This window comes from Trichosurus vulpecula, chromosome 8 (genome assembly GCF_011100635.1).
Source record: "Trichosurus vulpecula isolate mTriVul1 chromosome 8, mTriVul1.pri, whole genome shotgun sequence".
NCBI lineage: Eukaryota > Metazoa > Chordata > Mammalia > Diprotodontia > Phalangeridae > Trichosurus > Trichosurus vulpecula.
Window position 1 is genome coordinate 242,254,808 of NC_050580.1, and position 14,622 is coordinate 242,269,429.

The 14,622-nt window shown below is 36.5% G+C and overlaps 1 pseudogene; it reads right to left on the bottom strand.

Moving 5' to 3' along the window:
* Positions 1 to 6,648: 6,648 nt before the first annotated feature.
* LOC118829897 lies at positions 6,649 to 7,643 on the bottom strand (annotated as a pseudogene).
* Positions 7,644 to 14,622: the final 6,979 nt, after the last annotated feature.

The following is a 14,622-nucleotide window of genomic DNA, read 5'->3' on the forward strand; positions in this document are numbered from 1 at the left end:
GAAAATAAATTCAGTAGAGATAATTTTAAAATTATTGGACTACCTGTAAGCCATGATCAAAAAAAAGATCCTAGACATCATCTTTCAAGAAATTATCAAGGAAAACTGCCCTGATATTCTAGAACCAGAGGGTAAAATAGAAATTGAAAAAAATTTGTTTATTGACTCTTGATAAAGATCCCCACAAGAAAACTCTTAGGAATATTGTAGCCAAATTCTAGAGTTTCCAGGTCAAAGAGAAAATATTGCAAGCAGCTAGAAAGAAACAATTCAAGCATTATGGAAACACCATCAGGATGACACAAGACCTAGAAGATTCTACATTAAGAGATTGAAGGGCTTAGAATATGATATTCCAGAGGTTAAAGGATGTAGGATTAAAATTAAGAATCATATACCTAGTAAAACTGAGTATAATACTTCAGGGGAAAGCAAAATTCACATTCAATGAAATAGAGTACTTTCAAGTATTCTTGATGAAATGACCAGAGTTGAGTAGAAAATTTGACTTTCAAATATAATCAAGAATCAAGAATCAAGAGAAGCATGAAAAGGTTAACAGGAAAGAGAAATTAAAAGGGAATTACTCAAGTTGAACTGTTTATATTCTACATGGAAAGGTGATATTTGTAACTCGTGAGACCTTTCTCAGTATTAGGGTAATTAGAGGGAATATACATATACATACACATATGTGTATATATATATACATATATATACACGTATATATGTATGTATATATGTATATTTGTGTGTATGTTCATGAATATGTGTGTATGTATGTGTGCATGTATGAATATATAGCCAGAGGGCACAGGGTGAATTGAATATGAAGGGATGGTATCTAAAAAAAACAAAATTAAGGGATGAGAGATAAATATATTGGAAGAAGGACAAAGGGAGAGATACAATATGGCAAATTATCTCACATAAAAGATGCAAGAAAAAGCTGTTACACTGGAGGGGAGGAGGGGGAAGGTGAAAAGGAATGAGTGAACCTTAGTCTCATCAGATTTGGCTTAAGGAGGGAATAATATACCCACTCAACTGGGTGTCTTACCCTACAGGAAAGTAGGGTAAGGGGGAAGGAGATAAGAGGGAGGATTATAGAAGGGAGGGCAGATTGGAGGAGGGGGTAGTCAAAATCAAATACTCTTCAAAAGGAATGGGGTCAAAGGAGAAAATTGAATAAATGGGGGGACAAGATAGGATAGAGGAAAATAGAGTCTTTCACAACATGACTATTATGGAAATGTTTTGTATAACTACACATGTATAACCTATATTGAATTGCTTGCCTTTTCAATGAGGGTGGATGGGGAGGGAAGAAGGGAGAGAATTTGGAACTCAAAGTTTTAAAAACAAATGTTAAAAATTGTTTTTACATGCCACTGGGAAATAAGACATACAGGCAATGGGGTATAGAAATCTATCTTGCCCTACAAGAAAGTAGGGTGGAAAGGGATCAGAGCACATGGGGGTGTTGAGTGGTGCCATAGAAGGGAGGACAGACTGGGCAAAGGGGTAATCAGAATGCATGCCATCTTGGGGTGAGTGGTAAGGGAGAGGTGGGAAGAAAATTTGGAACTCAAAATCTTATGAAAATGAGTGTTGAAAACTAAAAATAAATTTATTAAAAAATGAAAAAAAATCCAAACAGATGGTTTCATATCTGATCCTAGAGGTAATAAGAAGCTGCAGGACATAACTGAATAATTTGGGAAGGGGGTGAGAGGCATATGATATACTCAGTCCTATGGTTTAGCAAGATCATTTTTAGAGTTAAGTGGAGGATGGAGTGCAGTGAGGAGAGATTGAGGCAGGAAGACTGAACAGAAGGTTATTTCAATCATCCAGGCATGAGCTGATGAGTATCTGCATCAGGGTGATGGCAGTATCAGAGGAGAGAAAGGGACGTGTATAAGAGTTGTTTGACGAGACATGGAGGTGAGGACTGGATGAAGAGTCAATGATGACACCTCGGGTGCAAGCTTAGATAACTAGCAGGATGCTGATACCCTGGACAATATTGGAGAAGTTTGGCAGAGGGTACAGTTTTGGGAGGTCAAGTTAACGTGTTTAGTTTTGGACACTGATGTAAAGGTATCCAGGGGCCATATATTTCAAGATACCTAATTAGAAGTAGAGATGCAAGAAAAGAAGTCAGGAGAAGTGACGGATGGTTTGAGTTCTATACTACTATAGCAGAGACATTCAAATGTTTCATATACAATGGGAAAATCCTTTAAGGAAGAGACTGCAGCCTAAGAAACTAGTTCAATTTCAAAAATGGGAGATAAGAGTTAATCTCTACATAAGGCCATGTGCTTTCGTTCAGAGGAAAAACAAAACAACACAAAACTATTTGTGGCTGTACTCTTTAGATGCACATATGTGGGAGTGTATGGCCCTGGGCATATTTTAATATGATATATAATGCGATTTCTTCTGTTCATGATCCTAGAGATCATGATGGATGATACTATATACTTGGAACTAATGTTTTTCAGGAAATTTGGAACGAGAAAAAATGTAAAATGGAATCAGAAATGGATATGGGACAGGAAAGCAGAAGATACTCATGAAAATACTAATATTTTCACTTCATTCCACTAAGAAAAGCATTGTATGATTTCATTTTCCACCATAACAAGAGAGAATAACAAAAGATCACATTACGAGAAACCTAACTAGTGAAGCAGGGCAGTAAAGTAGGAAAAACATTGGTTATGGAGTTATATAACAGGTCCACATCCTGCCTTTGACACTCCCTAGGTGACTTCAGGTCACAGCCTTAATCCACTGGGCCTCAGTTTCCATATATGTAAAATAAGGAGATTATAATAGATTGTCATTAATGTCCCTTATAGTTCTACATATATAATCCTATGAAAAAATACCTCAGAAAATCTTGAGATTGTAATAAATAAAAGGATTAGGACAAAAGACAAAAAAAAAAGGCTGAGAGAGGCAGAAAAAGGTAAAAAAAAAAAAGAAAAAGGACAAGGATGATAGGCATAAAATGAAAATACAGAAAAATATAAGAAAACAAATGAGGATTGGGAAAGATTTATCGAAAAATGGGTCAAAACTACATCATCTGCAGATTTCATGTACAGACCTTGGGCTACTTTGGATAGGATTTCAGTTTTGCTGAGTTCTGTTTCTTTGTGGCAAAACTTTGAAATTCTTTTCAGTGTATGTGAACTTTGGATACTTCCAGTGTTGTCATAAACAGGCTTTATTTTCTGGCAAGAACTTGGGACCACCAAAAGCTCTAAGAATTTCAGCCCAATTTCATTATAGGAATGACATTTAGACTTATTTGTGTTGGGCTAAAGACTGAACTATACACAAGAGATTTTGCTAGGATAAGGGAATTATTTTGAAAAAAAATCTCCAAAATTGATCAGTTTACATGGTTTATGAGCATGGCAATAAATAGTAATTAGTAATAACAATAAATTAGTAATAAATATATTGCTTCCCTCCCTATAAAATGAACTCCTGGGAAATAAGAAACCTTTTCACCTCAATTGGTAGATCAGTCTATAGAATAATATAGCAAGTAATATAGAGTATATACTCAAAAAGCTTTCAGATAAGTAAATTTTTATTAAAAATCAGGCACTGGGAAAATCAGTCTTAAGGATACAATAATAACATAGCTTCAATTTTACATAGCAATTTAAGCTTTGTAAAGCACTTTCCATATGCTACCTCATTTGTTTTTCACAACAACCTGTGAGAGAGGTATTATTTTTATCATAGTTATATAGATAAGGAAACTAAGACCAAGTGACTTGCCCAGGGTCAAACAGAAGTATTTAAGAAAAGATTTAAACTTTGTTCTTCCTAACTCCACAGGCAGGAGATTATATCTACTATGGCACCTAGCTGAAACCAAGAGTAGTGAGGCTCCAATTTCCACCATCTTGTGGAACTACACAGTCTTGGAATAGTAAGGATCCTTGAGTGTTGTCTGGATCAGCACAAACCTGAACAGGAATCTCACCAATATTGCTGGGTTGTTGTCCAGGCTCCAACTAACAACTTTCAGTGATAATGAACTAACTTCCTACTTCCTGAGGCAGCCCATCTCACTTTTAAAAATTCTAACCACTAGGATTTTAATCCCCAGTAAATAAAGAAGAAATCTGCCTCTCTGTCTCTTCCATCCATTGCTTCCAATAATACCCTTTCCAGCCAAGAATAACACATCTAATTCCTGTTCCTTTTCTGAAGAATCATCATACTTTCCCTATCTTTTCCAAGCTAAAGATCTTAATTTCCATCAAAATATTACCAGTAATATTTTGGCATACTTTAAAATAAAAAATGTTTTGTTGATTTAGACCCAAACCATATCTCTTTTCCAGTTGTGTGCTGGTAAATATTTAACAATCATCTCTGTTTAATCTGCAATTTTAATATTTTCTCCATCGCTTTTTTTGTCTAAACAATCAAAAGTATAATGAATTAAGCCATGATTCTGAGGTATAAATGCTCAATGTGAAAATTTACCAATTGGCTCTCTAATTGTAGAGCTATATTCCTCACAAAAAGTGTCAGCATGATATGGTAGAGAAACAAAAATATTTTTATTGGAGTTGCTTAAGATCTATGTTCAAGTCACAGCTCTGCAAATTACTACTTCCGAGGTTCCAGAAAAATCATTGAAACTTTCTGAACCTCTGTTTCCTAATCTGATAGTGTGGGTGAAAATACTTACAGAATCTAATTCACAGACTTATTCGCAGAATCGAATGCTATAAGTTTTTCAACTGTTTTGCAACCAGGAAGCATTATATATGTTAGCTATTATTATTAATAAAAGTACACAGAACCTAATGAAACAAAAACATAGCTTGGAATTAATTTCCAAAAGAGAATTTTTTATATGAAAAATATCCACATGTGGTTTTCTTAAAAATGAGCCATTTAAAAGTGATCTGTTTTGTTTTTTTTTTTTTCCTTTTAATTTCCTGGCAATAACTTGGCACTGAAATTTTGTTTTCCACTTACGGACATTGGCATAAAACCTATAGAAGAAAGACACAACACTAAGAAGTCTTTTTTTTTGCTAAACTGTAAACATTTATGGATGTGGGTGAGGTGTTTCAAATCAGTCAGTTTAATAAGCACATTTTAAGTAATTACTTTGTTTCAGGAACTGTGCTATGCTAAGCTCTGGGGATATAAATGAAGGGGAAAAACGTCCCTCCTCTAAAGGAGCTATAGGGTAAGAACATAGGCAATCAACTTTGTTACAAATCATACTTTAAATGTCTTAGAGATGGAGCTATATTGCAAGGCCACCATGTGTTGCTCCATCATCTGCCATTCACCAGAGTATTTTGTGTATAATTTTTTTTCTGACCCTTGTTTTCTCATTTGCAAAATCCAAATAATTTTACTTACATAACAAACATTAAGTAATGTATGGAAATTAAACTTTAATATATTAATGCATTCATCATATCATTGAAATAGGTATTTTCCAAGGTCACACAATAAGTGTCAGAAGCAGGACTTGAACCTAGTTCTTTCTATCTTCAAGACCAACTTTCTATCAACTACTCCCTGCTGCCTCTTATTGTATAATAATGTTTATTATAATGAAATGTCATTTTCTGTGAATTCCACAGTAAGTTATAGAGTTCATTAGGGTAAGGACTATGTATTATCTAAATATGGCATCTTCCACAAGACCTTAGCACCTAGCAGACAATAGATCAGTGCTTATTGGATAAATGGATGTAACATATCTTGTCTATTGCCACAGAGCTAGCAAGTGAAACAGCTTGGACTCCAAGTCCAGTGTCTCTTGATGCTATTGATATGGGTGTGGGTCCTGATTTCCTAATGGTAATAATCAATGGTAACAATTCATATTCATATGTATTCATATTCATATTCATTCTTCACTATATCTTTACAAAGTGAACAACAGCAAGTATTTGGGAAGACAAATGGGAGAGGAAAGGGAAGAAATGGAATTGAACATAAGAATATAGATTGTATGATACTGGATATAACATATTTATGTTTTTTAAAACTTACAGAATATTTATTACATTTACTATTTACAAAGAAAATTGTCCAAAAAATCTGACACTCCTTAACTGGAGAAGGCAGAAGCTATTTAGCAAATAGAAATAGTCTTCAAAAAAACTAGTAATTTTTAATGGATGCAAATGGTAATGATCTATAGTTTCAATACACTCTATTCAAGTGTCTATGACTTACTCCCAACTTATTTTTCTTAGCAGAAAAGTCTTAGGAAATGACAAAGGCATAGTAAGGTTGAATAATTTTTCATAAATCAAATAAGTTTTAAATGCCTACCCTGGTATCTGAACTTATGTCTTCCTGACTACAAATAATAGCATAAAAAATACAAATAAGCTTAATAAAAATTATACAAAATGGAAAAAATAGTAACCAGAAGAAGTTACTTCCTAAAGGAAGAGAATAAAAAGACTTCATTCCAAATAAGAAAATTGTACTAGAGGTCACTAAACGTATGGAAATATTCATTTTCTTGGAAAAAATTTACAAAAATTAAATTTTAAATAAATTTTATAAGCCATATGTGAACATTCTTAAGCATTTCATAAATATGGTTCCACATTTAGTAAATCACATCTAGAGAACATAAGTTAACACAATCATTTGAATTGGCTGCCCACTGGACAAGTCTCATTTCTCTTTTTCATGTTCTTTGTACATGTACAACATATCATAAGACCTCCTGTCCTTCCATGGGCAATGTGACCATTTTAAAGTCAGCTCTAACAGATGACATAGATTTCTTCAATGCTAGGAGAAGAATAGATTCCATGTATCTTTCTTTGTCTTGAGTTCCTCTCTCAAATTCTCTGGTATCTTCCCAGATGATATTTTTAGATGTTGATGGTTGGAAATAATCCTCACTTTCTTGGGATCCTGATGTTCATGATATTTTTTCATCACTTTCCCTAACACGTGAATCTTGAAAGTGATTCATCTTCTTTTTCTTACAATCTAGAACTTCAAGGCCCTCTTCTTCCCCTTGTGTTGGACTTTCTAGTTAGCCTTTATCTGACACTTCATCCTTCCCCTCGGGAAGCCAATTTTCTCACAGAGACCAGCATTTGTGGCATCGTAAAAGGTTCATTTTATCTCAGGAAGTCCATTTTGAATAGTCAATTGACATTTTAATGGCACTTGCCTTTGCCTCACATAAACTTGACCTGGTGTATCTCATCATCTTCATCTGTGAGTTCTTGTCCTTCATTGTTACTATAATCTTCTGAATCAAGACTCTACTTCAAACAGCACTGAACTGGTCTGAAACTGAATCATCTGAATTTTTCTTAGCACACCAGTTTCAATATGAGGATTTGAAGGGATTTCTTTTGAGACACTGCTATGGCTTTGTTCACAGCATATCTCACTTATGACAAATAGGGCACAACTGTCATCGAATGTACCAAGCAACACATCTGAATTTTCTTGTTTCACTATGTGTTCTCTTTTTACATGTGGTATTTGATCTAGAATTCAAGTGGTCAATGGTTTCTCTTTCTGCAATTCTTACACTGCCTCATTTTGACCACTTCCGATTTCAAGCTGACACCTGGTTTCATTCCTGGATGCATTTGGACTAGCAAGTACTTGTTGATCTACTACTATCAAGTTTCTAGAAATCATTGTATAAAAACTCCTATGCTCTTTCACATAGATGGTTGATACGGATCTCCAATAAGGTCATGTGAACAATAGAAAATATATTATTTCTTTTCATCGTATAATTTTTCTGCCATAATATACTATTCAAGATGGAATAAAACCTCCATTGTAAATGTATTCACCAGCAAACTTCAACAACTGTAATAGTAATTGATGGTGTGCTTGGATGCTTGTGCTTGGACCCTAATTCTAACATTTCCCCTTAGCCTCTGCTTGGGTGCCTGTGCCTGCACCCCAATTCCAAAATCACATCCATTTCCAAAATCACACCTCTCCCTAGCTTCAAAACATTGGCCCTAGCGATTTCTCTCCAGTTCAAGGGCAGCATGCCTTAGCAAAACACTTATAACCTCCTGATACTGTGGCCAGCTGCACTTATAGAATTTATTGGTCTGATTCCCTGTGTATTGCTAATGGGCTAATTGCATTGGGACATAACTATATTTACTGCTTACTGACCTTACTGATATGCATCCTAGACATAGTGAAATGTATACTCCCTTACATTCATCTTGTCTAACAAGACAATTGATAGAAACAGCCTGGATATTTCCAGTCAGCTCTGACTGTTGGTTGACTTAGTGATGTTTCACAGTCAAAACCACACCTCCAGGTCATACCCCACCCCGGCTATTTCCCAGTGAACTCTGGGTAAGATACTTGCGCAATAGACACAGAAAGTGCACCTTCCTTTAAGAACTGACCACCCCTTAACCACTCCCTAATCCCACCCCAAAACACCTAATTGACAGGTTTCACTCCCAAATCTCTTACAAAAACTTTCTTGTAGCCGTGTAAGGTTGCAGGCTCCCTAAGAACTCTTGGCCACTGTAAAGTGTAATAAATCTTTGCCACCTTGACTTAAAGAATGCTTGAGAACATGAATTCATTTCATATGGCCCCAACCCCATCTGGGAACTCCAATCTTGGTGTTCTTGGACCTCGTCTCCCTCAACCCTCAACATAATTACAGGACTAACCAGAGCCTCTTGTACTGAAGGTGAAATTTAAGGTACCATCTGTTTAAGGCATTATTTAAGGCATTTAAATTCTATTATCAGAAGACCTTTTGGTAGTGCACATTTGCCTGGATAAATATGGGAAGAGCCCTCTTAAATTTGGGAAGAAGACACAGAAAAAAAAAGAGTAGGTGATGACTGTACTCCATTTGGGGTTTAAATTCCCACAACAGGAGACAAGTCTGGGCTTAGCAAGTGGGCCAGCCACAAGTGCAAGGGGATCTTGTTTGAACATGCAGAAGAACCCACACCTGTTGGCAGGGTCCCCAGGGCAGGAAGGAGAGCCAGCCCAGCAGCCAGCCACTGCTTCTGGCTACCTTTGCCCTAGTGCCCGCAGGCTGGCCACTGCCCACTGCGGGCTTCCAGGATGCAGAGACCCCCTCCCCAACCCGGTCCAGTCCAGTCTTTCCTTGCCCTTCTCGCCTGCTGCTGCAGACCATCCTCTTCACCCTCTCCTTCACACCCTGTATTGGATGTCGGATGTCACAAGGTCCCCCACAAGAGAGGTGCCATGGATGGAGTACTCTACCCCCTGCTCTGACCTCAGGCCCCTGAGCCTCCAGTCTCACCTCCTGCTTCAGAGCCGAGCAGAGCTTAGGCCTGCATGCCTGTGAAGGCCAGTGCTGGGCTTCTTGGGAGCACCAGCCCCTCTCCAGTGGCCCACACCAGAAGCCCCGAGGTGTCTCTCTGAGAGCTCCCCATCTTTATGTCTTAAATAAAACTTAGTAAAATCACTTTGCAGAATGAAGGATGAGGACAGTATTAAAAGTTGGCAGATAAATTATTAGCTATAGGAATTTTACTTTAAAAAATCAATTTCTTTATAAATTTGATTGCTTTGGATGGTTTCTTACAAATACAATAAAATTTTTGATCTATTATACCTTTATTTGTTTTCCTCCCTCTTTTGTTAGATACTATGACTCATTGAGAAATTAGTTTAGGATATGTAATGACTCTAACTAGGCTACTTCACTAGGAAGTAGAGTGTAATGAGTGACTATCCTGAAGCCTTCCAGAAAAATATATCATTTAATTTCTTTTATCTCAAGGTTAAATTTTGGCTTGGCATTTACACCATTGTGTCATATTAAAGTATGACATTATTTGATGCTTCCTAACTACGACTGACAGGGCATTTTGCCTTTGTTACCTAGAATAAGGAAGTTCAAGACAGGTAGAATTAATTTATTAGTACAATAAATGAAGATAAATTTGATTGTATGTGTCCATACACATATGGGATTGATTTCTTTGAGTACTGATCAACTTGACGTATTGATTGATGGCATGAATATGGCAACATTTTGACTTTGTGTCTGCATAATTAAGTATTTTGAACTGGCAGAAACCTTAGAGGTCACTTAAGCACTACATGCTAATTTTATTTTTTTTATAGAGTTTTAAGGGTTCTGGAGAGATGGAAAGTTAACTTTCAAAGTCCACAATAGAGTCCAAATTGAATCTGGTCCTCTGGCTCCAAACCTTCAGCTTTCTCTCCTATACCATAATATCTCATCTTAGTGTCAGAACTTTGATACTACATGCATGAAACCGTGTGCATGTGTAGGCACAGGCAATATAAAAGCTTCATGCTTGTTATGAAGATTGTTAGTTTCACCAGTTAGAAGATAGATGCTTAAACTTTGGAAAGAAGCACAACTCCGAATGTTTAGGTAATTATAATTTCTAATGAAATGTATCCATTTTGGAAGTACTTTAAAATGTCCCAAACATTAACCCCTTAAATGATGCTTCCTCTTTCCATCGCATGAAGTTTTACTCTGGTAATGAGATATCTCAGTAGTAAGATATAATGGCAAGGGTATTGTGTTGTTCAAGGTATTGTCTACTCTTCTCCACTTGTCATTGACAACATTCTTCAAGCTATTTTCTTTGTATGAAACATGAAGGCATATATTCATCTTTACTATCCAGAGGAACTGATAGTAGCCTAAATAACTTAATGCAGTAGGCAGAATTAAAATCTCAGGTTAACTCCAATTTTGGGTCATATTAGAGAATGGCTTCAAATTATCCATCTTATAATAAATCCATTATTGTTAAAGGTGATTAATGGGCTTTTGCCACACTGGCTCTTTATCTGTTTCTATGTCTTCCTAGGGGATTTTTTGTTTTGTTGCAATTATGAGGAGTATATTTGCCTCATAGTTCAAGTAATAATAGAACTTGGCTTCATTGATGTTAAAGAAAGCTAGTCCACCTACCTTTTCAATCAAGTGATTGTCTATTTGCCTGAGTACATTGTAATGTCCCTGATGTGAATGGGTCAATGCATAACCAGTGCTTCATTGAATTGGACATGTTGCTATAGTTGGAATGATATCCAACTTCAGCCAGGTTGAAGAAATACTTATAATGTTGTGGTTTGTCTTTCGTCCTCCAAGAGGACCATGGCATCAGGAAGAGGATCACATGAGTTGCAAATGAATTGGATTTGACTGAGGGAGAGCTGTGCAAAGTCACCAGCCTCACTTTCTCCTCCATTGCCATATGGGTCCAGTGGCCAGATATAGATCAAGAAAACCAGAGATGGCCTAGGATGCAGTGGGAATCTTTGGTCTTTTTAATCTAATGTCTTTCTGAGTTTTCAGTTTGAGTGAGGGAATGCCCATTCAGTGAATAGGCCTGGTTAATGTGAGACAAAGGATGTCCCCTTTAAATTAAAAAAAAAAAACAAATTGGGAGGGAAAGAACCTCAGGGTTGCTGGCTAAAAGAGAAACAATGACTCTTTACAATCATTTTGAGCCAGGAGGGTCCAAAAAGTAACCATTAAGTGGTTACAGAGTCATTAAAGTCCAGTGTTAAGACAAAAGTCAAGATTACTAGTGATGGCCTGGGATACGGTGAATGACCTTGGGATCTTCTACTTCTGAATAAACTCTTAAGTGTTCCATGTAAGATAAACACACCTGTTTCAGCCACCTTCACGAACATTGGAACAAATTGTTCTCATCTGCCCATTCCATTGGGGGGAAGTTTTTACATGCTTCCTAGCTTTCACATGCTTTTCACATGCCCTTATTTCACTGAGGAGTTTGAGGCCTATTGTTTACCATCAACTTGTATAACAACAATGTTGCTAGCAGCTGCTCTGCAGGTGTAAGATCAACAATACCAGCACACAGAAGGGCTGCCCACACAAGTTCTTTGATCTGCTTTCCTAAGGAAAGCAACTTTAAGCGGTTAACAATCTCACTTTAATCAAACATACATATATCATTAACTTAGTTCAGGAAAAGCCGTCACCCTGAACTTCAGAGAGAATACAAATAGACATTACAAACATAAACAATATAAACAGAGCAAATACACACAGTTACCAACAAACAGGCCTCTAGCTGTCTGACCAAAGAATTACATAGTTACTAGAGAGAGGCACCAACATCTGGGTTTTCAAAGCGGGTGGGAGGGGAGAGGCGCATGGGCTCCAGCGGCTACCCCGAGTTTCCTTTGGTCAAATCACACCACACTCTTCCAGTGAGTGAGATCCCCAAAATAAAATGCCAACCTCAGAGCTCTAATACCCTGTTCAGGGCCCCCAAGAGCTCAGAGCCTACTTAGCAAAAAGGTGTGGGGCCTGGGGCCTGGGGCTTTTTTGTTTCTTAAGCAGCTTAAAGACTCCCGATTCAGTCAAAGGAACAAAGACAACAAAAAGTCCACTTTGCTTACCATTACATTTGAATGGCAAGACTCATCATAGGTACTTGAGTGGAATGTCTGAAAGTCTCTCATTTAAGGAAAAGGATACTTAATATTTTAGTCTCCATAAAGCCTGAGCTATATCATAAAGTTTAAAGTTAACCCTCTGCCTCCCCACTTACACTTGCACATATACCACACATACCCACATCCTGCATCATGCCTGTAACTGCTATCTTTTAGTTTGGGGTTAAGGTATTAGATTAAGAATCTTTCCTTGTTTCAAGAATGTGAGACCAATTATCCCCACTGATGGGGACAGAGGTCTGGTTTTTGGGGCTTCTTAGAATTGTTATGTAAGATGTTTTTTTAGGGATATTTCTTAGAATTGTCTCCCAGGGGTATAAAAACTGCCTGTCTGCTCTCTGGAACTGGCCTCCCTACGCCATTCCACCCTGGAGTAGGCAATGCCCAGTTGTCCTGCGAGACTTGCAAATAAAGCCTCTGTCTTTACCTTGAGAGACCTTTGATTGTTGTTTCATTTTGGGGGAATTATTGTCCCACACATACTTGATTAGGTCAGCATTCTAAAAGAGTAAACAAAAAAGTCCCACCCTAATTAACATAACAACCTGGTACATAGTAATCCCTTAATAAGTACTTTTGGCCTTCCCTTTCTCCTCCCTGCTTTGTTCATGGTACTACAGTGGAATTGAGAGACCACTTGAGTCAACTTTCAGATTACGTGGATGAAATCTGAGAACCAGGGAAATCAAAGGCCTTGCCTCAACATATCTAGAGAGAAAGTAGCAGCATTGGATTCAAATCCAAATACATGAATTCCCAAACCAATAGTTACACAGTAATTCACATGTTTGCCCTATCTCAGTGGAGGTGTCTTTACTTATAATGCTAACAGCCATTGTGGAATAGAAATTTGACTTGGTTTATTTGGTCCCATAGAATTCAAATAGGTTCAAATAGTGAAGGGGCAGGGGAAGATTTCAGATTTGAAAACAAGGAAAAAATGAAAAAAAAATCTCTTAATACTTAATGGTCCAAAACCAAGTGAACATATTCAGAAACTACAGTTGTTCTTTGTTTTTAACCACTGCAGGTCTTTGTGGAGGCTAGATGATCATTTATCTGTCACATATTAGAAGGGATTCTTGTTTAAATGGGCGGAATACTATGACCTTTGTGTTCCCTTAAAACTCAGAAATTCGATTATTTCATTTAGTAGTTCTAATCCACAATGGCTCTCCATTACCTAATAAATAAAATTAAATCAAACAAATAAACAAAAATTTGTTTCTCTGGTATTTAATGTCCCCAACTAATTTACCTTCATAGTCTTATTTCAAATAATTTCCCTTCACGTGCTCTCTATTAAAAAAAATTTAAAAAGCTGGACTAATGATTATTTACCTTATCCTTATGCTTTCTACTCTTATCTCAAGGTCTTTTCTCACAATATCATCACACTTTTCCCAATTTCTGCCCATTAAAACTCTTTTGCTTCATTTAACAACCAATTTAAATCCTATATCCTCCACAAATCTTTCCTTAGACTCCTTCTCACATTCCACAAAAACTTTAATGCAGACTTCTTATTTACAATTATCATTTAATTTTCTAATATATTGATTTTTAGACAATAGATAGTAAGTTTTTGAAGGGCAGGAATAGGATGTGATTTCATTTTTGCATATTTAATATCAAGAACAATATTATAAGTATAGTAATACCCAAAATATAAAAATGAATAATTTGCATTTATGAAGCACTCTACATTTTAAAAATACTTTTAAAATACACCATTTCAATTGATTCTACGGGTAGTATCATTAATCTCATTTTTTGTAGAAGTGTCAGAGTGGTTAAGTGATTTTTGAATTGTTATATAACTATAAAGCAAAAAATCCAGGACTTGAATCCAGGTTTTCTGACTATGAATTCAAAGTTCCCTCCTTCTCACCCCCCCCCCAAAAAAAAAATCCTACAACAAATAGCTTTCTGTGTCAGGCATGTACAGCATTATGAGAAATTACTATCACAAAAGACATAGAGGTTCCTCTAGGATTTTTTTTTTGGTTTTGTTTTTTAAAGGCAGGACTGGTGAACTACATTTTAGATAGTAATCTCAAGTTTCAATGTTCTTTTCACCAGCTGTTGTGTTTTTACAGAGTGAGAATTTATTTCTTA